This window comes from Vicia villosa, unplaced genomic scaffold, assembly GCF_029867415.1.
Source record: "Vicia villosa cultivar HV-30 ecotype Madison, WI unplaced genomic scaffold, Vvil1.0 ctg.000025F_1_1, whole genome shotgun sequence".
NCBI lineage: Eukaryota > Viridiplantae > Streptophyta > Magnoliopsida > Fabales > Fabaceae > Vicia > Vicia villosa.
Genome location: NW_026704957.1, coordinates 2,120,956 through 2,141,830, shown reverse-complemented (window position 1 = coordinate 2,141,830; position 20,875 = coordinate 2,120,956).

The window sequence follows — 20,875 nt, the reverse complement described above, 5'->3', positions numbered from 1 at the left end:
GTATTTGCAATATTATGACTGAAAATGAAATATAACTAAATGGTGTGTATGAAATAGGGTGTAAATAGATATAATTGTTCATTCATAAATGGCGTATTTACGCCCGATTTTTACTAAATTAGGGGGTAATTAAGAACATATTTACACCCGATTTTTATTAAAATAGGGTGTAATTAAAACATAATTAAGCCCAATTACACCCGATATTTATTAAAATAGGGTGTAATTAAAACGTAATTACGCCCAATTACACCCGATTTTTATTAAAACAGTGTGTAATTAAAACGTAATTACGCTCAATTACACCCGATTTTTATTAAAACAGGGTGTAATTAAAAACATAATTACGCCCAATTACACCCGATTTTTATTAAAACAGGGTGTAATTAAAAACGTAATTACGCCCAATTACACCCGATTTTTGTTAAAAATAACGGGTGTAAATTCGTTAGACATTTCTCACCCTGTGGATATACACCCGATTTTTATTAAAAATAATGGGTGTAAATTTAATAAAAAACGGGTGTAAATTAACATTTTTGTACTAGTGAGACTTTGTACTTTCATAAGGAAAAGTTGCCAATACATAGATAACAAGTGGTGATCTCTGGCCCACCATTGACTGAGCATTACCTTTCTGGTAGACAATCTCTAAAGGCTTTGGCAACTCAAAGTTTGGCTCCAAGGTGCAAATATCTTCGTCACCTTTAGCATGATTGATTTGCAAAGTACCCTGATCCATCGTTTGTTGGATATTCTTCCTTACAATTCCGCATTCTTTTTTATGGGTTGTACACTTAGAACATCGATCATGTTTCTCTATGATAAAGTTGGATTCTATCAACCTTGCATGGAATTTTGCTAAAGGAGTTTTCACTACTTCTACTTATCATATCACGAGATGGATTAAGCTTTCATCAATAACATTGATGGTCAGGCCACGATGTTCTTGAAAAGGATTACTTTTGACATTTAGATCATCCTCTTTCAAAGTCAGAATCTTATTTTTTATCAACTCTTGTACCTTAGCTTTTAGAGCCTTGCAGTCATCCAAAGAATTCCCCACTACCCCCTTTATGGTATTTGCATCTAGCGTTTGGATTGTACCATGGTGGTTATGGTCTTGGCAAAGATGGAAGAGATCGGTGAACCTTTAAGGCATTCTGAATCAAATGTGGGTAGAGGTTGTTGTATGGTACATGAATTGGATTGAATAAAGTCATGTTCCTCCTATGCTAATTTTGACCCTGATTGTGATCATGATTCTAAGAGTGATTATGATTCTGAGGGGTATTATGATTCTAAGGAGTGAAAGTCAAAGGTTTTTTTATAGGTCAGCCTAGAAGGTGATGGATGTAGAGGATGAGCTGGTGACACATACGCTACATATGGTTGTGTAACACCCTAAACCCTGCGTATAATTGCTCCATGAATGAATCTTACTCTTCTCAAGATTCATGTACCATTTCACCGATTCCCCACTCAGGCTATCATGGAAACAATGAATCATCAACTCGTTGTTATTAACTTAAGGAACCATTTTTCTTGTAATACATTACCAATTGACTCTTTTGGGATCTGAGGCCTTTGTACTTTTCAAAATCTGGAACATGGAATTTTGGTCGGATGGTCACATCAGGGAACAAGCACATATCATGTGCTTCTAGGCCTAATACATTGTGCCTCTTAATGGCTCTTAACCTTTTCTCCAAGGCCTGATACTTTTCCTTAAATTCATTAGCCTCTAATATAACCTCTGGATGGGTGTCTTGGGAACCAGTTGCATGGTATGCAATACGAGGATACTCAGAGGGCCCTTGCCGTACTAGATAAATGACGAGGAGCGCTTTAGTGTTTATTGGGATCTGCACTAGTTACTTAGTAGATGGACCGCTGTTGGTGGAATTTGCGAAGGATGGAGTATAACCCATGGGTAGAATAAAAGGTGGGATCTAAACACTCGTCCCTTGAGTGCGCTAAGATTCCATATAGAAGCCTAATAAGAATGAATGGGTAATAGTTTCTGCATTCTTAGTCGACTGTGGTTGATCTTCCTTGTCTATTTTACTTGATATTTCTTTTAAAGCCTTTAGGACCTTACTCATTGTGCCTTTTAGTGTGTATTAATATCCTCTCTTAGCGTCTCTTGGCCCCATTAAAATTCTTCCATTTCCTTCAAGAATTACTGCGAGTTCCGTCAGAGTCCTGGGGAATCAGCTTATTGGATTAACTGTGTGTTTTTATGATAATGAAGGAAGAATAAAATGACTATTTTTTTTCTTTCATTTTAAGGGAATCTCAAGGCTCGGAGTTATTTATAATCATTTAGAAGCATAAAGGTAAAATTGATATAGCAAACAATTAATTCTTTCATTCAATGATAAATGAGAAGTACAAAGACAATCAGATTACATCTTGGATTGTGATCTTTTAAGTACATCTAAATCAACCCTAAACCCTTATATTATAATTTTACAAAACTCAACAAATTTGAAAACTTATGTAGGGAAATTATAAGAGTGCATTGCCATATCAACTCTCATCAGCTTTCTTGGTATGTCTTGAACCACACTATTTATAAATGTTGCTAAATTGTAAAAATCCTCTTTAGACTCAATGAAAACAAAAAATGCACATGCTAATTTTTTTTATGATAACTGCAATGCAATGCTATGCATGGTTTAGTTTTAAGTTTAAGTTGGTTTTGATCAATCCGGGTATGATTTCTCACGAAAAGATGATATTAGGTGCTATATAACTAGTAATTCTCATGCAGGTAAGCTACAAGGTTTTAGAAAGTCCAAGAGTCATAGATCTTATTTGAGAAAATTGCCATCATTATCGAATTGCTCATTAGACAACAACACCTTTAAGAGGATTTATTCTAGGTGAGATTTTCGTGCCAACTAAGAGAGACATACATTTCGAAGGCAAAAAATACACAAACACAGATTTCAAGGTTCTAGACATGGTTTTGAGAGTCATGGATCCCATTGGAAAATATACCCGCTGATAACGAATTGCTCATTAGACAATGATACACTCAAAAGGATCTATTCTAAGTGAGGTTCCCATGTCAACCAAGCGAGATGTCCATCTTGAAGGCCAACACTACACGACTATCAGTCCTTATAACAAGTTTAGAGTTCTATACAAAGGTCATTAGAGTCACATGTTCTCTTGAGTATATTTCCATTAATAACAAATTACTCACTATACAACAATACCCTCAAGAAGATCTACTCTAGGTGGGGTCTTAGTATCACCCATGTAAGTCATACATCATGATGGAAAACACTACATAATCACTAACTAGAACTTAAGTTTTTCTCAGACTTGGGTATAAGGCCTTGCTCAAAGTGCAAGCAACCAGAAAATCCCAACGCCATCATATAAGAAATTAAATGGCAGATGAAAAAACAACAAAAATAAAAAATAAGAGATAAAATATTAAAAGATAGTAGAATAAAAGAAAGTAAACAACTCTAACACTCATCATAAAGCTAACTAAATTAGGCTTGACTCTCTAGCATCTTCAACAAATTCGCCAGATGTAGAGGCATGTAAAATATTCAAGTGAATAAACGCTGCAAATCAACCGGAGTCGCCACGGAAGTTTATTTGGAAAGGGAAAACGTCCATAAAACCTTAAAAGAACAAAATTATGGTCAGCGCAACCAAATTTAGGTTCGCGAGTCGGTTATGCGCGGAGAAGGTGGTATTAGCACCCCACACATCCGTTGTTTCCAACGGGAACTATTTAATTAGTTTTTCAAATAACAGTGTTAGCTTAAAGTATTTTCAATTTATTCTAATTATTATGACGTATTTACAAAGGGGAATTTTTTTTTTAATAGGATGTTTGGCAAGATGTGTACTCTTTCTCCTACGTATCCCCCAAGTACACTAGGGAACTCAAAGCTATGTAGTTATGGGTATACATTTTTGTTTGCTGGTAGATTTTAGCAAAAGGTATTTATGTCGCATTTGAGCGCTAAAACGTTGCTTTGTAATGGCGCATGGGAAGAATGAAGCATTTGTTCGTTTGTCGTGTCAGAATGGATGAAACACCGTTCATTTGTGAAAAAGTTTTAGATCACGATGAGATGCAAAATGTAGGTTCAATTGATTGAATTTGTTTTTAGGTGGAAGACGAGTATCCAAAAGATAAGTTATACAACTTATAGATAAAAACTCAGGGATCACAGGGTTATTAGTCTAATAGACAATTTACTTGAGTTTGAAATTATCGAAGCGTCTAAATTTAAGGTTTCTTAAATGTCATAAATAAATAAAAAAGAGATACAAAGTAAGTAAAAGCGGATCACATTTTTTATAAACAAAAGGTAGAAGGGATTCAACAAGTAAAGTGAGGGGTGTAAATAGCGTAAGGGCCTAAGGCCTAGAACCCGAGGTTAAAAATTAGATGCTAAAATTAAATAATAATAATTATGAAAGTGGTGATGCGTTATAGAGATGAAAGTGGTGATGTGTTATTGGTAAAAATTTATTTTCATAAAAAAGGTGGTGAATGCATGAAGAAGAAGGTAATGGCTATGGTTGTTTTGAGGAGAAGGAAAAGGAGTTATGTTGTGGTACAAAGATGAATATGGTGAGGTAGTTTTTATGGAGGTTTGTGTGTGTACTCAATATTTATCAAGAATAACACAACAACTGAGAGAATAGGGAGACTGATTTCCGAGATCTTCGGCTTAAACTCCTAACCTTAGGGTTAGGGGCCTTGGTCTTGGGTATTGGTATCTCGTTGTTATTCTCAGGGAGGTCAAGGAAGCTTATTCTATAGTCAATCATTAGATTTGGAGTTATGGTTAGTCCTAATAGCTCAGGGAAATGGCAAAGAGTAGGAGGCGGTGGAGGTAGAAAGTTACAATGGGATATAGCTAAAGATGGCAGAAGAAGAGTTAGTGGAAGAGATGTAATATCCTCTTTTTTCATTACGGAATTTGGTGCAAGATGGAGAGCAAGAGATCTATTGATGGAGTTCAAGGAGTTAGGAGATATTGAGGAGGTGGTGATACCACCAAGACATGATAGGTTCGGAAGACGTTACGGTTTTGTTAGGTTCTTAAATGTTAAGGATGAGAAGTTATTGGCCATCAAGCTGGACAATGTTGTTCTAGAAGGGAGGAAGATTTATGCGAATCTACCTCGGTTCACCAGAGGTAAGGAAGTGTTAGGTTACGCAGAAAGGAAGAAACAAGGCGTTGTTAGTATAGAATCAAAAGCAGGCAGCAGTAATATGTATGGAGGGAGGGTTATGGGCAGAACTTACGCGGAAGTAATCCAAAGGAGTGGTAGAGTCACGATTCCTGAATCTCAAGCGTTAAAAAGAGTAACATATCAACCCAGTGGCGAAGATCATGATCAGTATAGTAAAGCTTTTACAGGGAGAATCAAGGAGCCGGATAGGATGATTGATGTCAAAAGTCTATTCCACGAGGAGGGTATTTTCAATATTAGGGTAACTACTTTGGGACCCAACTTATGTTTATTGGAGGACTTGGTAGGAGGAGATGTCGAAACATTCATAGAGGAGAGAAAATCTTGGTGGAGCCAATGGTTTTACTCTATAGAACCTTGGAAACCTCAGGACATTGACACAGGGCGATATGCTTGGTTAAAAATCTTGGGAGTCCCTTGTCACGCTTGGGATGAGAAATGCTTCTCTCTTTTGGTGGGAGAAAGAGGAAGACTTGTAAAAACTGATGAAACGACTAAGTTGAAACATCGGATGGCGGAAGCGAAAGTATGTGTCTTTACGGAACCGAAGGAGAGGATTGAGCATAAGGTTAATCTCTTATTAGAAGGACAAGCTTTTGCTATTAGTTTGTTTGAGATCGAGGTAGGACAGGAATCAACTACAAAGATAACGAGTGCTTTGGAGGATTCTGAATCGGAGCTCTCGTCACCACCGGAGGGATTTCTGTCCGATGAAGAAGGGGGGGGCAGCAGGAAGGTTTCTGACGCAGCTGGTATGTTTCAGACGGCTGATGGGACAAATAAGGGAAGTCTAGCAAACGAGGTTGTGTCTAGTGAAAGTAGCTTGTTTTTTGTGCAGAAAGAAGGTAATAGCCAGAAGGTAGAGGAAAAGGTGAGGTTTGACTTATCTGCTCAAGGAGAGAAGGAGAGTACCGAGGCAAAAAAGAAGGAGATAATAAATGCTAACAGTGACAGCTGTTCTCAAAACTTAGAGGGGGAGTCTTGTGAACGTGATGTAACGGCTGGGGTCAGTGGAGAGGCTGACTCGGTTTTTTTGAAAAGTAATTGGTCTTCTAGTGGGCCAAAGGGAGAGTTGGGCCAAGTAAATGGGCCAAAGTCTAATTCGGATAAGTTTGTGGGTAAAGTTTCTTTTGATGAAAGTTGTAGGAGAATTAGTCAAAAGAAAAAAGAAAAGGAAAACGATAAGGTGTTAACGTTAAAAGACAGAAAAAAGAAGAAAAAATCAGTGGAGAACCTGGGGAGTAAAGTTCCCTTTGCCCCATCTTATTTTGCCTGCATAGCACCAAGACACGACAGAGGAGGTGAAGATGACATCATCGACAGAGAAAAAAGGGGGAAGAAGACTGAGGACTGCCGCAAAGTTTCAGGGACGTCCCATTCTGAGTCTATTGAATCGGGTGAGTCCTTCTCTGGTTCCTCTATTGCTGAGTCTGATATTATAAGATGTAATAATCGTATTACGTCTAAAACTGATGTGGGGAGGAAGGTTTGGAAGTCAATTAAAGAGTTAGGTGTGGAGAGTTGTAAGGAGGATTCTTTAAATGAGAAATTGATTGGCATGTTGGAATTAAGAGGTAAGGAGGGAAGGAGGGGTTTGGTGGAGTTGAAAAATAGTTTCTCATGAATTTACTTTCTTTCAACATCAGAGGGGGAGGCACTTTTTCTAAAAGAAAAGGCGTTAGTTTTTTAATTCAGTCAAACAATATCGATGTTTGCTTTGTGCAAGAGACAAAACTTTCTGATTTCAATGATGCTTTAGCTGGTTCTTTTTGGGGAAGCAAAGAGGTGGGTTGGACGGCAAGCCATTCTAGAGGAGCTGCGGGTGGTATGGTCATTTTGTGGAGGCTAGGGAGTTTTGTGGTTAACTATAGTTTTATTGGCTGTGGCTATGTAGGTATAAATGTTTCTTGGAAAGGGTTGGTTTATAACTTGGTGAATGTCTATGCATCTTGTAATAGAATTGAAAGACAAGTTTTATGGGATTCTTTACTTTTGATAAAGGCTAGAAGATTCAATGAGGAATGGGTTGTGGTGGGAGTTTTCAATGAAGTGTTGAGCAAGGATGAGCGTATTGGGGTGGATAGATTCCGGGATTGGCGTGGTATGGAGGAGTTTCGGAGCTTTGTAGAGTTGATGGAGTTGATTGATATTAATTGTGTGGGAGGGAAGTTTACTTGGTACAAAGATAACGGTAAAGCTATGAGTAGACTAGATAGATTTTTGCTTTCTAAAAAGTTGATCGAGGTGTGGGAGGTGGTAGACCAAAGGATTGAAAAAAGAGATATATCGGATCATTCGCCGATACGTCTTAACGTGGGGAAAATTGATTGGGGACCTAAACCGTTTTGTTTTAACAACGCTTGGCTAAAACATGAAGAGTTTAAAGCATTTATGGTAAAGGAGTGGAAGAGTTTGGAGATTAGAGGAAGGGGGGATTTTGTGCTCATTGAAAAGCTCAAGATTTTAAAAGAGCGTCTTAGGGTGTGGAATAAAGAGGTGTTCGGGTGGATTGATTTGCGTGTGGAAGAAGCTTCGGATAAGATCAATAACTTGGATAAAGTGTTGGTCTTAAAAATGGGGGGTGATATAGAGGAGGAGGTGGAGGAGAGAAGGAGTGCAACCAAAGATCTATGGAATCATCTTAATTACAAAGAAAGTATGTTAAGGCTAAAGTCTCGTAATCTTTGGTTAAGAGAGGGTGATAAAAATTCAAAATTTTTTCATAACTCTATGAAGGAGCGAAATAGGAGGAAAGCCATAACTTGCTTGGAAACTTCAAGAGGTAACATAGAAGGAGTAGAAAATATCAAGGAGGAAGTTAGACGTCATTTTTCGGAGTTCTATAGAGAGGAGGATGAGGAAAGGCCGATCCCGGGGGGGCTGTTTTTCAATACCATGAAAGAGGACGAAAGGTCTTGGTTGGAGAGAAGGTTTACGGAGGAAGAAATAAAAGATGCGGTTTGGTCTTGTGAAGGTAGTAAAAGCCCCGGCCCGGATGGTTTCTCTTTGGAATTCTTTAAGAGTAATTGGGAGGTTTTAAAGAAGGATATTTTCTCTTTTGTTGAAGACTTTTATGACAAGGCAAAACTCACTAAAGCTTGCATTTCCTCTTTTATTACGCTTGTGCCTAAAGTCAAAAACCCTCAATCTTTGAATGACTTCCGTCCGATTTGTTTAGTGGGTAGTCTTTACAAGATTTTGGCGAAGTTGTTAGCTAATAGGCTAAGGAGGGTGGTCGGAAGCCTTGTCTCCAATAATCAATCGGCGTTCATAGAAGGTAGGAATATTTCGGATGGTATCCTCGTAGTCAATGAGGTTTTGGATTTAGCCAAGAGAGAAAAGAGAAGTTGTGTTGTTTTGAAAGTGGATTTTGAGAAGGCATATGATCGAGTGAGTTGGAATTTTGTAAGATACATTTTCAAGCGGATGGGGTTTGGTGTTCGATGGATGAGATGGATGGAGAGTTGCCTTTTTTCAAACTTTTTATCCGTCCTTGTTAATGGAAGTGCCTCTAAAGACTTTAGAGTGGAGAAAGGTCTTAGACAAGGAGACCCCTTGTCCCCTTTTGTGTTTGTTTTGGTGATGGAGGTTTTAACGGCGCTAATGAAGAGATCTAAGATGCTAGGGGAGTTTCGTGGTTTTAGATATAAAGAAGACAAGGAGGTGGATTTATTACAATTTGCGGATGATACTATAGTTTTGGCCGAAGGTGATACCGCGAATTTGTGGAGTTTGAAGTCTATTTTGAGGGGGTTTGAAATGATGTCGGGGCTTCGGATTAATTTTCATAAGAGAAATATTTATGGAATTAATGTGGGAGATTGGTACCTTGAAGCGGCTTCGTCTTTTTTATCTTGTAAAGTGGGATTCCTTCCTTTCAAGTTCCTCGGTGTGAGAGTGGGAGAAAGTCCTAGGAAAATTTCAATGTGGAAGGATCTTTTAGAGGGGATTAGGAACCGTTTAAATGCTTGGAGAGGTAGATTTCTAAGTATGGCGGGGAGAGTGGAGTTAATCAATTCGGTTCTTAACGCAATTCCAATCTATTCATTTTCCGTTTACAAAGCCCCTCGGAAGGTGTTGCAAGAAATAAAATCTATCCAAAGCAAGTTTCTTTGGGGAGGGATTGATACTAACAAATCTATTCATTGGGTGAGTTGGGACATGGTTTGCAATTCAAAAAAGGAAGGAGGTTTGGGGGTGAAAAATGTTGAGATTATGAATATAGCGTTACTTAGCAAATGGAAGTGGCGTATTTTAGTGGAGAAGGAGGCGGTGTGGCAAGACTTATTATTATCTAGATATGGTAACCCAAAATTAAAGGTGTTGATAGGAGATAGCTCGATATTGAACAATAAAGATTCTCATTGGTGGAGGGATTTAATTAAATATGATAATTATGAGCGGCTTCTTTTCGACAATTTTACGAGTACTTTAAAGTGTAAAATTGGTAACGGAAAACATACGTCGTTGTGGTATGCTATTTGGGTTGGGCAAAAATCTTTGATGATGGATTACCCGGTTCCTTTCTCTTTGGCTGTTAACCATACTATAAGTGTTAGCACTGCAGGTATTTTTGAACAGGGCTGCTGGAAGTGGCGGTGGGATAGGTGGTTTGGGGAAGGCACGGTTGCTGCATTAACAGCAGAGAATTTGCATAATGTTGGCTGCCAGTACAGCGCAGCTTTGGCCGATACTGGCTTCTGCGCAGGGCCTGTGCTCCAGGAAGGTGGCAGCAGCTGCCAGAATAGGGAGGAGGGCGTGGCTGGTGCAAGCGGTCTGCTGGACGGCTCTCTTGCTGGCAGCAATTCTGATGATGGTTATTTACGAAGATTATCGGAAAGTTTAACTTTCTTGTTGAAGGCTTTGGGTAGTGTTTCGGTTAAGGAGAAGGAAGACGAAGAGGATAGCTTTAAGTGGTCTTTGTCGAGCAATGGAGAGTTCTCCGTTAAGTTTTGTTACGATCTTTTTAAGTCTTCGCTATCCGGCCCCCCGTTGGATAGACAAAAGGCTTTGGCCTTCTCTTTTCTTTGGAAGTGCAAAGTTCCTTCAAAAGTCCTAGTGTTTGGATGGAGATTTATCCATAATCGGTTGGCAACAAAAGATCAATTGGTGCGTAGGGGAGTGTTGAAGGAAGGTATGGAAGCTCTATGCTCTTTGTGTGAAGAGAAGGAGGAAGACATTAATCATCTATTCTTCAAGTGTGTGTCCCCTTGTAGTATTTGGAGAAGGGTGTATATGTGGCTAGAGTTATCTAATTTCTTGACAATTGAGGATTTTGAGAATTTCTTCTTCAATTATGAAAAGATTCCGTCTAATAAAAGAATGGTGGTGGCCATCGCTTGGCTTGCTTCGGTTTGGACAATATGGTCGAAGCGTAACGCGGTAATTTTTCGAAATGAAACTTTTAGCTTTACCGAGTGTATGACGGAGATTATTTACAATTCTTGGAGGTGGTTCTCTACTTGTCAAAAGAAGATGAACGATTGTAATTTTTATATTTGGAATATTCGACCTCTCGATTATAGCGAGGGGTAGGAGCTTTCCTCTTTGTATTAGTTTGGAGCATCCCTTTTGCTCCCATTAATACCATTTGCTTATTTAAAAAAAAAAATGGTTTTATGGGGGTTGGATGGCGGATGAGAGAGTGAAGAATGAAGATGATGATGGATGGTTTGTGTTTGAAGGTGTTGATGTATTTTTGTTTGATGATCCCCTCATTCACAATTTGATAGGATCTCCTTTTATAGTGCTTGAATCATACCAAGATGAAAATAATATCAAACAAATAAAGTGGATTTTAAATGGCATGATGAATGTCCATATAATCATATTATTTCTGTTTATTATATTTGGAAATATTGGTGTTGGAAATATGATTTGCAGAATTATTGGATGTTGGAAAAATTGGAAGAGGTAGTTGCGTGAATTTGGTTTTGACAGGATTCTCTATTTATGATTATTTTTTATATTTTATGAATTAAAAGAGTTCTATCATTTTTTATTTAAAAATAATAATGATAAAATGAAAAATTAAATTAAAATAACCATTTTTTGATTTTGATGAAAAAGATTAAACCAACAAATTATGTACATATATATTTTTTAAGATTTTAATTGTCTGAGCGAATTTGGGGAACTACAGGTATGCTATCACTTTTCATGAATTTCTATTCTCCCTCATAGGCTATCTCATTCCTTTCAATTAATTAGAACTCAACGAATTGAAAATTTCGCTTATTTCCTCTTCATAAATACATTCAGTCAGCTGGATATTTGTTTGCTTATTTCCTCTTCATAAATACATTCAGTCAGCTGGATATTTGTTAAAGTTTTCTAGCACTACGAATATAAGGAGGATAAGCCAACAATGACAATGCTTTTTCATATTTTTAAAACTCAAAATATCTCAAACTATACAAATGGTTCTAGTTTTCTATCCTTAAGACAACATGTTAGGTGTTTTTAGACTTATCATGCTAGCCTTATCAATTTCAAGGATTTATTTGGTTAGTCCTCTTGAAGAAGGACATGTGAAGATCTGCAATTTAGAACAATTTAGAACGTGAACCTTCCACATGTGCATGGACGTCTTTAATAAGTACTGAACCAAAAAGTCACTACTTAACATGGAAAGGGTCGAATTCTTACAAAGAGGGAGATATTGTTAATGATGTTGTATGTTCAAGTATATACATGTGATTTTGATGGTGATGATGTTGTTGGTAGTATACACGGTTAGAAGAGGGGCTAATGTGTATGTGTTTTTGTTTCATGTTGAGATTCCATGCATTCATGTTGTCGGAACTTCTGTTCTTTTTGGTGAGCCTCGATCCTATGGTGATGGATTGGGTGCGAGTAGCTAATTCCTATTATAGAGGATTAGTGAAGCCTTACCTATGGTGATGGTAGAGATTTCGTGTGCTCTGGTTCAAAGAGGGAATCGATCCAATGGTGGGGATCATGGAGTGAAATAAACCTAAGTGTTCATAATTTGGTTCCACATGCATGTTGAGTCAGTTGTTGAGTTTATTTGCATTTGGTGATTGTTTTGGTGTTATGACTTGTGGATGAAAATACATGATATGTTGATGTTGTTGTAATTAATATGTGATGTTGTTAGTTAATCTACTTACAATTTTTCACCTCTAATTATGGTGTGTAAATGTAATTGATATACTATATATGATTAATTTTGAGCAGAATATGACTATGTATGATGATGATAATGATGATGATGTTGTTGCATATGATGATTTAGGCGTGAGAATATGATATGTTGTGTATGTTGTGTAAATTTTGTTCTATATCTTACATTCTATACCGTTATTATTGAAATGGATTCTCATCCTTTATGTTTGAATGTTACCTTTCACTACTACACAAAACGCGTAAACAACAACGCCATGGTCACCACGATTCTTCATTATACCGTGGTGACATCTCTAAAATAAAGCGCTACCATATTAATTTTGTTTTTTATTACAAAATTAATTGTATATAACAACGGTTGAGCAGCCAACCGTGGTAAAACCATCAAGCTTTCGTGGGTTCGAACCTCAGCGTCATCATATATATTATTCATTTAATGTTAAGGCACGTCTTTTCTTTTTTTATTTATTTTTATGTAAAAAACTTAAAGGGATATGATTACGTTTGGTACGTTCCACCGTTGTGATATATTTAAGGGAATATTTAAAGAGAAGGAAATGAATGATGAGAGGCATGCAATTCGGAAAACAATGGTATATTTAAGTTAGTTTTCAAGAATACTTTAATTTTCAAATTATATATTTCTTCATCAATTTTAATGGTTGTATTTCTTTAATAAGGTGTATGGAAAAACAAACAATCTACATAGTATATAATAAATTATGGGTATTTAACACAACGATTATCTAATGTAACTGTGATGAATTGTAATTTATGTTTCAAAATGTCGCTGCTTAGAATTGAACCTAGGACCTTTAGGTCTATCACAATATTTGAGTTAACTAACCATTGTGATAGGGCGCACGCTTTCTAGTATATTACAACGGTCACATGATCTGTGATTGTAAGTAACACATCTACGACAACACTCTACATGACAACGCTTGGATCCGCGTGATTATATGTATTTTCCAACCGTTTTTAAATTGGTTTTTCGTAGTAGTGTTTACATGGACATCGTGCAGATACTCAAGAGTAGCATTGCTGAAGTAAGCATAAGATAACTCTTGGAGTTACTTCATTAGTTTATCATTTAACTAATGATACCTTGCTCTATCATGTAACATAGGGTTGGGATAAATGTTTGATTTGATTCTTATATTGTTTATGTTAAAGTTAAAGACCATTATATTGTGAAGATTTCTAAGTTGTTTTAAGCTGGTTGTTATAACTCTTTTGATTATGCTATGAAGTTAAATTTTATGAGAATAAATGTCTTGAGTTACAATGTTGATGTTGAATGTTTAAATGTTTTATCAATAACACACAAACATCACATCAATTACACTCATCATGTATATTACATCAATTCATACTCATGACACATAAAGACATAAATCATAACATTCACCATCAGCAACACGTCTACGTTACATATAAGCCTTATTAAGTAATCATATTAATATAACACATTCAACCCCTTACTATATTATCACATGATAGGAAATCGTGTTAGCTTTCCTTCTCTTCGAACGAAAACTCATTTGGACTTACAAATCAAAATCTATGGTTTTCTTAGTCTTACTTAAAAAAAATCGCTGCCAGCCTGCAGTAATCGATTACCGATACGCGGTAATCGATTAACGACCCAGAAAACTCAAAAAAACTTAAGTTTCAAGATGATAATCGATTATCAATAAGTGTTAATCGATTACCACAGTACAGAAGACAAAAAATACTTAGTTTCAACAACCCGTACCCCTTCCAAACCCTATTCAAACATGCCATAACATATCCAAACAACTTATTTCAAGTTTCTAACACAATAACCAAAATTGCTACCATAGTCTCATCATATCTCATCAATTAATATCAAATATAACCGTTTAACAAATATAATCATGAATCTCTATACTATCCTAATTTCCTAAAACCTTCAAACATTATCAATGGTGAAAAATAAATGAACACATCAAAACATAATTTTATTCATACATTGACACATGAAATTCAACACTCATAACAACACGAAATCACATATAATCATCAAATTCAAGATCATCAACAAAATCTATTACCTATTAGAGATTAAGGACTCCTCTACCCTACCCTTTATGGATAAGCCCTTTTATTAAAAGTTATTCTTCCCCTTACTTTGGATTTCCACTAAGCACTTTATACTCTTCAACAACGGTGGTTTTTCCTCTCTAAGCTTTTCCCTTCCTAATAGCTCTTGTTGCCCATTTTCTCCCAAAATCTCAATGTTACGTACTGTCAACTCTCCACTCTCACTTTTATCTCTTTTAAATAAAATCTAATTGTCTCATTTAGGTTATATTTTATCCCCACTTATCTCTATATTCCCCAAATTACCCTCAATATCTCTACTAACTCTTAATTTCTATTTATCTATTTATTCTATTTAAATAATAAAATCAAATTATTGTTTAATTAATAAAATAATTTTAATTATTATCTCTTTCTCTAATTACTATCCACATCCTACTACAAGGTCTCAAACCCTTCCTCTCACCATCATTTATTTAAGGGTTAAATAAGTTTTTGCTCCCTCTAAATATATCAAATTTCGTTTTTAGTCCCTCTTAGTATTTACTTTAAAGAATGGTCCCTTTAAAATTTTTCATCCACACTTTTGGTCCCTCCTGCTAACGTCTGTTAACAGAGTTTACGTGGCACTAACACGTGGCAGTGTCAGCTGTCAAAGATGATGACGTGGCATGCCACATGGCTAATATCAACCACATACTTATTCCATGATATTTTGTAGCTATTCGATAGCTAAAATCGTAATTATTCTCTAGCAAATTCGTAGCTAAAAATTTGTCTGCATAAATGTCTATGTTTGTTTCGAGAAACTGTTGAAAACAATGACAATGACAAGAAGAAGCAAGTTAAGGGTGAGAAAAGCAATAATCAGGTTCAGAAAAGCTATGTTGGATCTAATGAAGTGAATCTGTTCGAAACAATAAAAGATAATAACTGTAATTATCCAGTTGAAATGAATTCTTCAAGCAATTCATAATCAACAACTTTTCATGTTCAAACATGGTTGGCTTAGGATCATCATCATCATCATATCTCTCTTTTCAACAATCCAACTATGGAATCAATAACATAGCTCTATCACCAAATTCCAAATTCCAACATCAATTAATCACTTTGTTTCATACCAAGTACTAGTGTCGGCTCAACTTCCATGTCAGAACTCAAATCTTCAACCATGTTTCATTCTATTCAGAATTGGGAATTCAATCACAACAACAATTGGGAATTCATTCTATTTTAGAGATTTTCACTAGCTTTTGGACATACACTTTAGTTTATTTCACACGTAAGTGGAATCAAATTTCAAACAAAAGACAGAGAGAGATCGATGTCGACATTTCCAACATGAATTTGAGCTCATTTCCCTTTCCAGTTAATTGCCATAGAAAAGAAAATAATAGTATTTTTCAGCTGGTAATGTTTGGTATGCAATCAAAAGTTGTTTAATTGAATTCTTTAATTCCATGAGCTTAAAATAATTCAGTGCGTAAACGCCACAAAAAAAGTTTGCTTAAAATAATTTATTTAATATTAACATAAGGACAAGAATTAAGAAGCCAAATTGAAAATAAAATATGAGTATGAAATTGACGGCTCCTTCCTTAATTAGACACAATGATATTTTTTACAAGATTAAGAAAATTATAATATATGAATTTTTAAAGTTCAGGTTAGGATGCAGTTTGTTCAAAGTTCACATACAAGGAGGAAGCCCTATGCTAGATGTCATACACAAATAAACACATTAGATTGGAGAAGCATATAGTGGATTATGTCATGTTCTTTAAACGAAAGCATCAAAACAAAGTATTGACATGTATGCAGACAAAATTTTAGCTACGAATTTGCTATAAAATAGCTACGATTTAGCTACAAAGTTTCATGGGCATAAATATTTGGTTGACCTTAGCCACGTGGCATGCCACGTCATCACTTTTGATAGCTGGCACTGCCACGTGTTAGTGCCACATAAGCTCTGTTAACGGACGTTAATAGGAGGGACCAAAAGTGTGGATGAAAATTTTTAAAGGAACCATTCTTTGAAAGAAATGTTTAGAGGGACTAAAAATGAAATCTGATATATTTAGAGGGACCAAAATCTTATTTAACCCTTTATTTAATCATCCATCCATAATAACTAAATAAATAAATAAATACACAAAATTATAATCAAATCATAATAAATAAAATAAATTACTAAAATCGGGGTGTTACAACAACCACGTTGGTAAAGCAGTTAATGTATTCTCACAATGTTTTTTCTTACCTTGCGTGAATTTGCTAAGCACGACCATGCTAGTTGGATGCCTCTTCTTAGCGGTGAAGTGGGTGGTGAAAGCATCGAACAAGTTATTCCAAGAGTCTATACTTCCATCTAGAAGGGATTTGTATTAAGACATGACTACTCAAATCATTGTTAATGCAAAGAGTTTGTACTTCTCGGCCCCACCGATATGATAGTAGTTAAGACACTCATTTACAAGCTCAGTGTGTTCATCTTGATCCTCAGTCCCATTGTAACTCTAGAGCTTTTGTGACATCTCTAGTGATTTTAGGATTCTTTTATCCAATATGCGAGCGGATATGTGAATTTCGCGTATGGGCATAAGTTTCTTCCTTATATATTACCCTTCTCCAAGGACGACGAATTTCAGAAGGAGTATGACAACTTTTTCCTCCTTTGGAATTAAAGGAATAAGGGTGGTGCCTATGTCGTCAATGGCTTGGCGACTTTAGGATTTCTTCTAGATCTCTTCTTGGTTCAAAGGTGAAAGTTTTGTTCCTATGTGAAGCCACTTTTCGTATAGTGTTGTTCTTCCAATTTGCATGGTATAAGCTTTCTTCAATCCAAAATAATCTCTCTGATGTGGCTTAAGAGTTCTGGTGTTGCACCATTTGGTAAACACTGTTCTGCAGATCAATGGCTCCGACATTCCAAGGTTAACCAACAGTATTACAAGGTTGGGAAGCATTTCTTTTCTAGGATTTTTAGGTAATATAGGTCTGAACAAATGCTCACCATCGTGAAATTGTGGTGCACATTTGAGGAAAAAAGGCCGTTGAAATACTCCCTAACTTTTTGTAGGTTGGACAAGATCTTGTGGCATAGTAATGGATGGGAGAAGTCAACAAGACATGATCATTCGTCCCTTGAGAACGGGACAGAGGATTTCTAGTTGCCTCAACGATGACAATGGCTTACCATTGGACGAAGAATCGACTATGTATGTAAGAAACCACTATCAACAAACTTTATGAATGATATAATTAAGAAGATCTTGAAATCTAACAAGAGCAATGGGAAATGGAGATATGTACTTTGTTTGAAGTATAACGTGGCCTAAAATTCAGAGGATTGCTTAAAAACATTGAAGTCTCAATCACAATTTATTTAAATCAAGAAAACAATGATAAAACCTTTTAATATTAAAAATGGTATTTGAAATTAAACTTTAGGTTCGGGTGTCGATTATGCATAAGGAATGTATTAACACCCTACGATATTAGTTTGAGAAAATGATGACCCATAATTAATCGTTCAAAAATGTTGAAAATTATGAAAAATTTTATTTTCTCCTCGTTATCAAATACAAATTAAAGTAAAATATAAATATATAACATTTTAAAAAAAGGAAAATATTTTTTATTATTCTGCTTGACAAGAGTTGAATCTTGCTCCTACATATCTCCAGATTGAAATGAAGAATTTAACTCTATGTATTTTTTTTTTTGGTAGAAAATGTTGTGTGTTGGTTAATTTTTAAGAAAAGTAATTTTGATTAGGTTAATGTGAATAAAAATGGTGTTGTTGATTTGTTGTACTTTTCATAAAGGGAGACAAATTTTAGAACAAGCACCTTGTGTCAGGACACTTCGAGGATCAAAATAATGTTCATCCAATTAATTTTTTTAACCCAAATTTTTCTTATAAAACATGAATTTTAAAACGATCAAATTTCTTCAACTTATTTCTAATAGATGCTCATTTAATCAATAATTTTTAGGTTGCTTTATTTTGGTTATTTTGACTAGAAAGAAAACTAATTGATTTTTACTCAGTTTTAACATCCAGAAACCTTTCCTAAAGCACTTGGAAGGGACATGATTGAGGGAAAAGGAAGGTTAGTTGAACCAATGAACACACAGATGGGAAAAACAACATTTCTGGGTATTATTACGGTCAGAAACCTGAATACAGCCATACAAATACCATAATGTGAAGTGCCCTAAGCTAGAGAAATAATAAAAAATGAAGGTTTTGTTTTGGAGATACTAGGACTTTTACAATTGTAACCTGCGTTATATGGGCATCCCGTAATACTGCTTGGCTTGGTATTACGACTGTAATAAACATTACTACCAATACGTTTAGGGGAGTTCATGATTCATGAACTGCAATGAATCAAACCATGTTTATAGTTCAGTTCAGTTTGCAATAACCATTTTAATAAGAATTAAATTGACTGTTAAAATGGTTTCAATTCAATTTAAAACTAGTTTATATCCCATTTATAATCCATTTGCAATTTTAAATCAATTTTATATTTTGAAGTCTTTTAAAACCAATTTATTAATTTTTATAAACAAATTATATTAAAAAATGATCGTTGTTTTTTAAAAACTGAAAAAAAATTAATTTTTTCGGAAATACAAAAAATCAAGTTTTTTTTTAGAAATTCAAAAAATCAAGTTTTTTCAGAAAATCGACTTTTTTCAAAAAATCGACTTTTTTCAAAAATACAAAAAATTAAGTTTTTTCGGAAAAAAATGTTTTTTATTATTGTTTAAATTTTTTATTTTATGAATTTTTTTCATTCTCAATTAATTTTTTTTTAAAAACTAATATATATATATATATATATATATATAATTAAATCAATTTATAAAAGAAAACTGGTTTCAAACTGAATTTAAATTGTTCAAATTAAATTGTTCAGTTCATTAACCATTTAAATCAATTTATAAAAGAAAACTGGTTTCAAACTGAATTTAAATTGTTTAAATTTAATTGTTCAGTTTATTAACCATTTAAATGGATTAATTATTTTAATTGTGAGTTCAGTTCAAATATATAATTCAGCTAATTATATTTTTTACTTGTAATCGACCAAGATATACAACCATAATAAGAATGAAAAAAAATTGCAGAATAGAGAAAAGGAGATTTCCTATGAAGAAGAGGCTTTGGAGATGAAGAATTTTGGTTTTGCCTTTGAAGAAGAAAAACCAGTTTTCTCTTCTTTTTCTGTAAGAACTTTCACTCAAACTCTCCCTCTTTTAGACTTTCTCTCTTTCAAAACTCAACCTCTCTAGTACATCCCTACCTCATTATTTTGAGTTCCAATTTATAGGCATAATTTCAACATTACATTACCGATGGATAACATTTAAATATATATTTCGTTATTGTATTTTTTTTTTATCAAGACAGAGAAAGATTAAAATAAGCTTTTCATATGCAGTGCAGATCTAATGAAGGATAAATGTTGTAGAATGTTAAGGGATGTAACAGAGTATTATAAATCAAATTTAGGAAAAAAGGTTGATCAACTAAGGGGAAGGGGAGGAGGGGAGGGGAATGCAGAGGAGCATCAGACAAAGGAAAATAAATGAATTCAGTAGACTTTCTCAACGAGTCTGATTTTTTTTTTTTTGGTATTTTTTTAAGAGAAAATATATCGTCAATATAATTAAAACTAAAACATACAATTACTTCGGTAAAAAAAACATACAATTACTTCGGTAAAAAAACATACAATTACTTTTTTTTTTTAGTTTTTAAATAAGTAATAAGAATTTTAACAAATACAATTTAATTCTATTTTTTAGAATAAATTAAATTAATCGGACAAATTGAGGTACCACATCTATCCCTATTTAGTTAAATTTTATTAAATACAATATAAATTGTGAAACTATGCACCTGCAAGTTTAATCAGAAAGTTATCAGAGATAAAGCAAGCATGCCTAGACCTATAGTTTTTTTGATGATGACCACTTATGAAGTTGCAAACTAACCTTAAAGCATAGTGACAAGAAATTTTTTCACGCAATCAATGATATGATACTATATTCAAGCTCTTCCTCTAAATAATAGGCGAATAGAAGTTCTCGGATTAGTGTTATCCATCTGGTGCCAAATATAATTTTTCCTACCAAATTTAGCATCGATCACCGACTTAATCACCGACTTAATCAACTAACGATAAATAGGGGACCGGAGCCTAGGAAAAAGAAACTACACGAGATTTATTGCGGAGCAGTTTTTAACAGCTCATTTATGATATGACAATTACATCATTGTCAATTATGATTGTTTTTTACTTCATTGTTTCATTAACATGTCCTACCTCCATTTCCTTTTAAACAAAACATAATTATATTTTATTTATTTATTTGCTAATTCATCTATTTAATT